This window comes from Pundamilia nyererei, unplaced genomic scaffold (assembly GCF_000239375.1).
Source record: "Pundamilia nyererei isolate P.nyererei 1_Seehausen unplaced genomic scaffold, PunNye1.0 scaffold00035, whole genome shotgun sequence".
In the NCBI taxonomy this organism is placed as follows: domain Eukaryota; kingdom Metazoa; phylum Chordata; class Actinopteri; order Cichliformes; family Cichlidae; genus Pundamilia; species Pundamilia nyererei.
In genome coordinates this window covers 2,263,298-2,264,303 of record NW_005187436.1, presented here as the reverse complement: position 1 = coordinate 2,264,303, position 1,006 = coordinate 2,263,298, and the positions used below count along the sequence as shown (strand labels likewise).

The window sequence follows — 1,006 nt, the reverse complement described above, 5'->3', positions numbered from 1 at the left end:
CTGCTCTGTTTGTGGATGCTGTGGAGTTGTGGTGAAGTGATGTAAGGAAACCCTGGGAGAATTCTCCTGATTAGTCAGCGACATGTAGATAAACACACAGCAAAACCATCTTGCAGCATACCGAGGAATTGTTTAACCTGTAATGGGAACAACGAAACCCTAATAAGACGCGTGATTGTTGTCACTTTGGTGTCTGCTGTCACCAGCGGGCTACAGAGCCACCACTCCTCTTTCCCCCAGCAAGCAAGCATGAAATGCAAACCGCAGCTACTATAGGATCGTGACTGTGTGCCCAGGTTGTAAACAGATCTGCATTTCTGCTCGGAGAGCTGAGCAAGACATGGAGCGGGGCCAGATGGACTGTGAAGCCAGCAGGTGTGCTGTTTGCAGCAGAGTCAGTCGTGTGGTCTAGGGGGCTGACGTCACCAGGGTGGAAAAGAGAAGAGTGGAGTGCAAGAGGAGAATGCTGTAGCTCTGCTGTGATTGTCTGGCATCCTGGTTATCTTTCTGCCTAACCTGGCCCGGGGAGGGAGGAGTAAAATCCACCTGACTAGCCACATCGGTTTCATGGCCCACCAGGAAAACAAAAACAGGGGATGCAAACTAGCTCAGGTCATATACTCGTTGAGCCTCTCTTTTACCTGATTTTTTTTTCAATGCACTTTCAAACTTTTCAAAGGCTCCATATTCATATTTTTACCCTTCTTCCATTCCCTGGCATCCAATCAGGTGACATTAATTCAGTGGAGTGTAACCACCCCCATGGTGTCTGCATAATAAAACCACCTTCAGCAGAAATTAGAAGCACAAATTACGCATGCACCAGAGCAAAGCAGGGCACCAAGGGCTTTCAGAAGAAGGGCAGGAAATGTGTCCGTCTTTTTAAAGCGGTGGCAGCTGTAATGCACGAACATAAGTTTTGCTTTAATGAATTATGGATCTTTCCACTATGTTTGGGAAGGGAAAGTGAGCACATCTCATTAGACCGCCCTGTAAGATGAGTTCT

At 47.4% G+C, this 1,006-nt stretch overlaps 1 protein-coding gene across 4 annotated transcripts in view; it reads left to right on the top strand.

Moving 5' to 3' along the window:
• frmd5a (FERM domain containing 5a) overlaps positions 1-1,006 on the top strand; it is a 69,253-nt gene that overhangs the window by 1,265 nt on the left and 66,982 nt on the right. The window lies entirely within an intron of this gene.